This window comes from Arachis ipaensis, chromosome B03 (assembly GCF_000816755.2).
Source record: "Arachis ipaensis cultivar K30076 chromosome B03, Araip1.1, whole genome shotgun sequence".
Classification (NCBI taxonomy): Eukaryota; Viridiplantae; Streptophyta; class Magnoliopsida; order Fabales; family Fabaceae; genus Arachis; species Arachis ipaensis.
In genome coordinates, this window is record NC_029787.2 from 103,257,682 (window position 1) to 103,264,951 (window position 7,270).

The window sequence follows — 7,270 nt, forward strand, 5'->3', positions numbered from 1 at the left end:
AAAATAATGGGTCTGAGATCAGTGATCCCGGAAGTTAGATTCGATCTGAAAGAAGATGAATACCCGGAGATCCAGGAGCAAATTCGAATCAGGAGCTGGAAAGTCCTAGCTAATCCTGAAACGAAAGTGGGAAGGAATATGGTCCAGGAGTTCTATGCTAATATGTGGCAAACTGACAAGCAGAAACTATCTGGGACTGCTCTCTATGACTATCGGACCGTGGTCAGAGGAAAGATTGTTCATACCCACCCTGACAGGATCAGGGAGATCTTAAAGCTACCTCAGCTGAAGGATGATCCAGACTCCTTCAACAGGAGGATGATGAGAGCAGACAAGGGCCTGGATAAGATTCTAGAGGACATATGTATCCCTGGAGCCAGGTGGACCACCAACACAAAGGGTGTCCCAAATCAACTCAAGAGAGAGGATCTCAAACCAGTCGCCAGAGGATGGCTAGATTTCATTGGGCATTCTCTGTTGCCTACTAGCAACCGTTCTGAAATCACCGTTAAAAGAGCAGTGATGATCCATTGCATCATGATGGGAAAGGAAGTGGAGGTTCATCAGCTGATTTCAGCTGAACTCTACAAAATTGCTAACAAAAATTCTAAAGAGGCCAGGTTGGCTTATCCAAGCGTGATTTCTCTGCTCTGCAAGGATGCTGGAGTAAGGATGGGAATAACTGAGTATATCTCAGTTGAGAAGCCAATCACCAAAGCATCAATGGAAAAACAACAAGCACAAGATGATCCCATCAAGAAGAGAGCACAGGAATTCCTCCCAGAGATCCCTCAATTATGTGTCTGTGGCATTTATGTATCCGGTGGTATTTGAGGCCATTTTTGGAATCAAAACTCACTAACTCATATGGCCATACCCATATATCTACCATTGTAACCCTCTTTTGAGTCTTTTAATTCTCCTTTTATTCTAATTTTAATCACATCATTCTCCCTAAGCGAAAAAACCATTAATGTCCATGAATTGTATCTTTGGCGTCCAGCGCTAGAAAAGGATCAAAAGCTGGAGTTGAACGCCCAAACTGGCACAAAAACTGGCGTTCAACTCCACAAATGACCTCTGCACATGAATTGCTTAAATCTCAGCCCCAGCACACACCAAGTGGGCCCCAGAAGTGGATCTCTGCATCATCCATCATAGTTTACTCATTTTTTGTAAACCTAGGCTACTAATTTAGTATTTAAACAACTTTTAGAGACTTATTTTGCATCTCATGATAATTTAGATCTAAACTTTGTACTCTTTGATGGCATGAGTCTCTAAACTCCATTGTTGGGGGTGAGGAGCTCTGCTGTGTCTCGGTGAATTAATGCAAGTATTTCTGTTTTCTATTCAAACACGCTTGTTCCTATCTAAGATGTTCATTCGCGCTTAACTGTGATGAAGGTGATGATCCATGACACTCATCACCATTCTCAACCCATGAACGTGTGCCTGACAACCACCTCCGTTCTATATCAGATTGAATGAGTATCTCTTAGATCTCTTAATCAGAATCTTCGTGGTATAAGCTAGAATTGATGGCGGCATTCATGAGAATCCGAAAAGTCTAAACCTTGTCTGTGGTATTCCGAGTAGCATTCAAGGATTGAATGACTGTGACGAGCTTTAAACTCCTGAAGGCTGAGCGTTAGTGACAAACGCAAAGGAATCAAGGGATTCTATTCCAACCGGATCGAGAACCAACCGGTGATTAGCCGTGCTGTGACAGAGCGCGTGAGCGTAGTTTTCACTGGAAGGATGGAAGGTAGCCATTGACAACGGTAATCCACCAACACACAGCTTGCCATAGGAGGACGTGCGTGCGTGAACAAGAAGACAGGGGAAAGCAGAGATTCAGAAGACAAAGCATCTCCAAAACTCCAACATATTCTCCATTACTGCACAACAAGTAACCTTTAATCCATGCTCTCTTGTTTAATTGCAATTCAACTGATAAACATAATTGACTTCCTGACTAAGATTTACAAGATAACCATAGATTGCTTCAAACCAACAATCTCCGTGGGATTCGACCCTTACTCACGTGAGGTATTACTTGGACGACCTAGTGCACTTGCTGGTCAGTGGTACGAGTTGTGAAAAGTGTGATTCACAATTTGTGCACCAATATGCTCATGTACAAAGGTTCGAGACCCAGCACAGCAACATTGTCCCTACAAATCAAGAATTACATAGACACCATAAGCATAGACATATTATAATTCACCTATATATTCAAGGGCCTAAGTTTAATAACCCTTTTCTGCTACCTTTCTGCTTTATTTGTTTCATCAGGTTATTACTTATTTAGGAACTTAACTTAATTAGTTGAATTTAAGAATATATATATATTTGTAGGATGTGGTGGTGACTACATTTTCGACTTGTACTAGTGGAGTGACAGATAATAATAACAATATTAATTATAATAATAGTACTCAACAGCAACAGCAGTTTGTGTGCTCTTAGAACCTGACTTGCAACCATTCAATTATTACACAAGGTGAAATATATTTAATTTCATGCAATCCAACCATTTTAAAGAACATTTTGGACATACTAAGGCTAAGTGCTATATGATACGAAATCAAAGTTTACCAAGTAACAGTATCATAGAGTTCTGGATGCTGGCTCTCCACAAAATCCTCTTGATTGAATGTGACCACATCAATCAGAATCTTGGTGGACTCACCAATTTACATTTCACTTTCAGCAGCTTTTCTCAAATTCTTATTTTCTCTCTTAACAAGTTCTGCAAAATTGGCCACAACAAGCTATCAGAATTTTCTGTCATTTTTACTTACATATAAATAAAATGTTTGCTTGTGGTATCATAAATTGAAATGGTCAACTGGTTGTTAATCCTAGGGTTTTCGGCCATCTTAGGTGGGATCTGACTCCGACAGTTTGCACAGGTCCACTTTGCCTGCCCAATCCACTTCTGGAAGCACTTCAAACAAAAGTTGTGACCACACGGCGTCTGCACACCCAACCAAAAAAAAAATCAGCTCCGTAAAATTGAATGGTGTGAAGATTGACATGAGGAAGCAATCCAGAACAGAACAAACTAACTATCACGGGTCTCTCCGGCAACTGCATGCAGATTGAGCAGTTCAGACTCACATCAAAGATGTCCTTCTCTGCTTTGCCATTCTCCGCTGCTGCGAGTGGCTTCGATGAGCGAGTGGACCAAAATTAAAGTTGAAAGCCAAAATTAAAGTTGTGGCACAATCACAAAATTAAAAATCGCAGGAAGTGGACCAAAATCAAAATTCGATGGAACCAAAACCAAAATCAAGAAAAGAAAAACCCTAAATTCGGTAATTTGATAATAACACATTATAAGAAATGAATCAAAATAGAACTTCCATGAAACAACTAGGAAGAAATAAGCGATAAGGAGCATCGAGTCAATTATCAAAGCCGCATGAAAGACGAAATGCTAGAAACAATAATTAAGAGTGAATACAAAATCAAAAACGAAATCATTATTGAGAGAGGGTGTAATTAGAATAATTAACATATAACAATCATTGAAGTAATTAGAACCAGAGGATGTGAATTTAGTTACAGATCTAGAAGTGAGAAGTTAGAATGCAAACTGAGAAACCGATCGAGGAGAAGGCATGTTAATGGATGAGGAGAAGCTATCAAAGCAAAAGGTCGAGGAAGGAGGAGAAGCTCGCAGATCTGGAGAAAATCTTGACGGAGGAGGAGAAGCTCGAAGGAGCAAAAATGGCGTTTCTGCGAGAGCAAACCCGATGGAACTTAATGTATTTGGATGGAACTTTATATCTGAGAGGCTGAAATTTCATTTCTCTTTTTAATAGTGTGATCATAGGGCATTTTGAAACCACTGGAATCATCAACAGTCGCCATTGAAAAAGGAATGAATTACGGCAATCACATAAACTGCCCTAATTTTAATGCCGTTTTATACACTTTTTTTGTAGTGGGCCCATGGCATAACAAGCACTTCCACCGCCATCCTCCGCTTCTCACATAATCATCTTTGATCCTCATTAATCATTCATTTTTCCCTTGCTTCAGTCGCAAGTTACCACATTTACTAGCTCCTTGTCTCATTGCTAGGCATATCATAATGATTTAAGACATAAGTGATGAGATCGGAGGGTTAGAAGTATGAAATTTGGCTTTTAAAACTCAAAAACCAACTTTGGGATGAAAACAGGGCCACGCGTACGCGCACTCCACGCGCAAGCGCCATACACGCGGACGCGTGGATTGAAAAATAGCCAACGACGCGTACGCGTCACCCACGCGTACGCGCGGGCACATTTGTGCCCCAGGCATAAAACTGGCATAACTCTGGCACAACTCTCTGAAAAAAGGCTGGGCATTTGGTGCAGCGCATCGACGCGCCCGCGCACACCATGCGCACGCGTAGATTGTGCCTTCTTGAAGAACGACGCGCACGCACCAAGTGCGCCTACGCGTGGGGGGTTATTCTGCTAAAAATTTTCTAAGTTAAAAGCTGCAGAATTCACAAATTCAACCTCCAATCTTCCGAAAGACATAACTTTCTCGTTTTAAATCGTTTTTCGCCCGTTCTTCAAACGGCATGGACATCCCGGATCCAATTTCATTTCTAAATAAGTTTGGTACAAAACGGGGATCTGTAGTCCAAGTTATGTTCCGTCAAAGCATGCCCAAAAACCATGTTTTCTTACAAAACCACAAAGTGCCATTTTCAAAACAAGCCACTTTCAACTATTTTCAAAATCAACCAAAACATGCCAATTTCAACCCTTTTTGAAATCAATCAAAATGTACCAAAATCAACATCAAGCCATTCTCAACTCACACATTGACACTTTACCAAAATTCCCAAAACCACCATCCAACCATTTTAACACTTCTCAATCAATGGCTAAAGGACAAACACAATATCATGTCATACATCCTTCCTCATCCCAATTTCCAATAATACCATTTCCAATCAACTATCATTATACATAATCATCATCATACTCACCATCAACATGGTACTACCCACCAATTCAACCTGAATCATTCATCAAGCATATATCACAACATACATTTCTCATATATCACACAATCAAGGCATCAATATTCATAATCACATATATGATCACATCATATATCTCAACCATTCAACAACATCATCAATTCAATGCCTATCTTAGGGCCTCTAGCCTAAGTATTTCCTACCACATTACATATTAGATACGAGAAACTGAGACCATACCTTAGCCGATTTCCCAAGCTCAACCGGAGCACTTCCAAATCACTTTTCCTCAAGCTCTCAAGGTCTCAACACTTCCAAGAACAGATTTTATCACACAAAACTCTCTCTCCAGATTTTCAAAATCACCAGTCAAGCTCCAATATTCACATACACACAACCTAAGCCACAATCATCATACCCATACACAACATCTCAATACCCAAACATCATAGAACAATAATTTACACTAGGGTTGAGAATCTTACCACACCCAAGGTCCAAGGAGACAATATTAACCTCCTCCTTCAAGAGAGTTAGGCCCTATAACATCAAAGAACCCAAAATCTCAACATTTTACCCAAGAAACTCGAAAACAAGGGCTGGAATTTCGAATAGCAAAACGTGGCTTACCTCAAGATTGATTCTATGGATTTTGTAGAGCTCTTCGCGGTGAACGCATGGCCACAAACGGTGCGGAAATCAGAGCTCTAGATCAAAAATTATGGTGGTTTGAAGATCAAGTGAGAGATAGAAGTTTGAGAGAGTGTTCTTCCCCTCCCTTACTCTATTTCAGCGTGTGTGTGTGTAACAAATGAGGAGAGGGAGTGCTGAAAACTAGGGTTTTGGTTTAGTTTAGTTGAGCTAAGGGCCCACTTTGGGTCTGGTTGGCCTGGTTTGGCCCGTTCGGTCCAATCTTGGTCCGATTTCTATAAAATTGGTACCGAAATTCTCGTCTCAATCTCCTCTATCATATTAAGCCATAAAAATCATTTATGGGTTAATTAGCTGTTAATTAACCGGGTCTTACATTCTACCCACTAAATTGGAAATTTTGCCCACAAAATTCAAATTCAATTACCTGAGAATAAGTGCGGATAATCCGTTCGCATCTCCGACTCAAGTTCCCAAGTGTGTTCCTCGACACCGCCTCGACTCCAAGCCACTTTGACTAATGAAACCTCTTTTCCACGCAACCGTTTGATACTAGTATCATCAATTCTGACTGTAGCCACTGGAAGCATCAAATCTTCTCTTAACTGAACCGATTCAGGTTCTAACACATGGCTAGCATCGGGAGTGTACTTCCGAAGCTGTGACACGTGAAACACATCGTGCAGGTTCGAAAGATGAGGTGGTAGAGCCATCCGATACGCCACCGGTCCAATCCTCTCCAGGATCTGAAATGGACCAATGTATCGAGGATTCAACTTCTTCGCTTTAATTGCCCTACCTACTCCTGTGGTTGGAGTAACCTTAAGGAAAATATGATCTCCTTCCTCAAATTCCAAGGGCTTCCGCCTCTGATCGGCATAACTCTTCTGGCGACTCTGCGCTGTAAGCATCCTATCTCGGATTTTCTTGACTTGTTCAGTGGTCTCAGCTATCATCTCCGGCCCCAACAAGCCTTTAAATCATGGTACATCTTAGTACTTCCCGGGTGAATAGAGAATCCGCTTTTGTGTGCCTCCTTTAAGATATCTTGCCTCAAAGTGCCAACATCCGGCACAATGATCCTACCCTTGAATCTCCATAACCCATCTTTTTCTTCCGACACTCTCCACTGTTTTCCTTGCTCGATAGCCGGTAACACCTTCCATAACGCTTCATCATTTTCATGAGCCTTTAGGAGTTCGGACTTAAAGTCACTCGAGATTTCTAATCGGCTCAAACACAAGGTTCCAGATACTTCTCGAGCACCAATTTTTAGATTCTCGAATCCCTTGAGCAACTTCTCCTCTTGAAGCATCATCCAAGCCGCATATAACGACTTCCGACTTAACACATCTGCCACTACATTCGCCTTTCCCGGATGGTAATTCAACTCAAAATCGTAGTCCTTCAATAATTCCATCCACCTTCTCTGCCTCATATTAAGCTCTTTCTGATCAAAGAGATATTTCAAGCTCTTGTGATCGGAGAAGACTTGGAACTTAATCCCATAGAGATAATGCATCCACACCTTCAAGGCAAACACAACCGCAGCGAGTTCCAAATCGTGCGTAGGGTAACTAACTTCGTGAGGTCTCAACTGTCGTGAGGCATACGCCACCACATTAT